Source organism: Theropithecus gelada, chromosome 11, assembly GCF_003255815.1.
Source record: "Theropithecus gelada isolate Dixy chromosome 11, Tgel_1.0, whole genome shotgun sequence".
Lineage (NCBI taxonomy): Eukaryota > Metazoa > Chordata > Mammalia > Primates > Cercopithecidae > Theropithecus > Theropithecus gelada.
Window position 1 is genome coordinate 120,330,893 of NC_037679.1, and position 2,089 is coordinate 120,332,981.

The 2,089-nt window shown below is 45.0% G+C and overlaps 1 pseudogene across 1 annotated transcript; it reads right to left on the minus strand.

The window, feature by feature from the left end:
* Nucleotides 1-333: 333 nt before the first annotated feature.
* On the minus strand, nucleotides 334-1,811 carry LOC112635345 (annotated as a pseudogene). The gene has a single exon (XR_003121898.1). The product of XR_003121898.1 is annotated as a eukaryotic initiation factor 4A-III pseudogene (transcript).
* Between the last annotated feature and the right edge of the window lie 278 nt (nucleotides 1,812-2,089).

Below are 2,089 nucleotides of genomic sequence, written 5' to 3' on the forward strand. Positions count from 1 at the left end.
CACACTTCTTTGTCTTTTTTGATCTTTGTTGGTTTAATGTCTATTTTATTAGAGACTAGAATTGGAACCCCTGCTTTTTTTTTTCACTTTCCATTTGCTTGGTAAATCTCCCTCCATTCCTTTATTTTGAGCCTATGTATGTCTTTGCACATGAGAGAGGTCTCCTGAATACCATTGATGGATCTTGACTCTTTATCCACAGTCTGTGTCTTTCAATCGGTACATTTAGCCCATTTACATTTAAGGTGAATATTTTTATTTGTGAGTTTGATCCTCTCATCATGATACTAGTTGGTTATTTTGCACATTAGTTGATGCAGTTTCTTTTTCTTTTTTTATGGGAAAAGTTTTAAATTTTTAATGAAAAAGACTTAGAACAATGTATTATTTACATGTAAATAAGAAAAGAGAGCAGAATCCCCACATCCTCTTCAGAGGGAGACAGGAGGCCGTTTATGAGAAGAGAGTCCATGTAAACCCCATTAAATAGAAGCTGGACCTAAATACTTCCAAACAGGAGTACAGAACAGGTGAACAGTCTCCACTCATCCCATTGATCTGCTTCAGATCAGATCAGCAACGTTCATAGGCATCTCATCAATCTGAGTGGAATAGTACTGCTCAATATCTCTGAGGATGCGGATGTCATTGTTCTTTACAAAGTTAATGGCGACACCCTTCCGGCCGTATCGACCTGATCTCCCAATTTTGTGTATGTACAATTCTCTGTTATTGGAGAGATCATAGTTGATGATGAGGGACACCTGAGGGACATCCAACCCCCTGGCCCAGACGTCTGTAGAAATAAGCACTCGGCTGGCGCCCGACCGGAACTCCTTCATGATGGACTCCCGCTCTTTCTGGGGCATGTCTCCGTGCATTGAGGACACAGTGAAGTTGGCTTCTCTCATTTTTTTCTGTCAGCCAGTCCACCTTTCTTTTGGTGTTGCAGAAGATGACCGCCTGAGTGATGGTCAGTGTGTCGTAGAGGTCACACAGAGTGTCAAATTTCCACTCTTCCCTCTCCACTGCCACAAAAAATTGCTTGATGCCTTCCAGAGTCAATTCATCACGTTTCGCCAAGATGCGGATTGGGTCGGTCATGAACTTGTTGGTCATCTCCAGGATCTCGTGTGGCAGCGTGGCACTGATGAGAACCACCTGTGTGGCTGGAGGCAGGTACCTGTATACGTCATAGATCCGCTCTTTGAAACCTTTATTCAACATTTCATCAGCTTCATCCAAAACCAACATTTTGATAGCACGTGTCCTTAAGCTTCCGCGACGAATCATATCAAAAACACCCTGGAGTGCCTGCAACAACATGCAGTCCATAATCCAGCTTCCTGATGTCCTCCCCAACATTGGTGCCTCCAATGCAGGCATGGCACTGGACGTTCTTGTAGTCGCCGAGAGCGAGCAGCCCCTTCTGGATCTGCACAGCTAACTCTCTTGTGGGAGCCAAGATCAAAGCTTGAGTTTCACGAACCTGAATATCCAAACACTGGAGGACTGAGATACTGAAGATGGCTGTTTTGCCTGTGCCGGACTGAGACTGCGCGATGACATCTCTCCCTTTGATGATCTGCTTGGTTGCTCGTTGCTGGATTGCTGATGGTTTTTCAAAACCGTAAGTGTAGATGCCCCGAAGTAGGTCCTCCCGCAGGCCCATGGTGTCGAACGTGGGGGTCACATCCACCTCCTCGCTGGTCTCGAATTCCACTTTGGTCATGTCTTCCTCTTTGAGCAGACGCTTTCGCGCCGAGCCCGAGGTCACCATCGTGGCCGTGGTTGCCATGATTTAGAGTCCGCCGATGCAGTTTCTTCATAGTGTCATTGGTCTTTATATTTTGGTATGTTTTTGCAGTGATTGGTATCAGTTTTTCCTTTTTATATTTAGTGCTTCCTTCAGGAGCTCTTGTAAGGCAGGCCTGGTGGTGCCAAAATCCCCCAGCATCTGCTTGTCTGAAAAGGATTTTATTTCTCCTTCGCTCATGAAGCTTAGTTTGGCTGGATACGAAGTTCTGGGTTGAAAATTCTTTTCTTTCAGAATGTTGAATATTGGCCCCCACTCTCTTCTGGCTTGTAA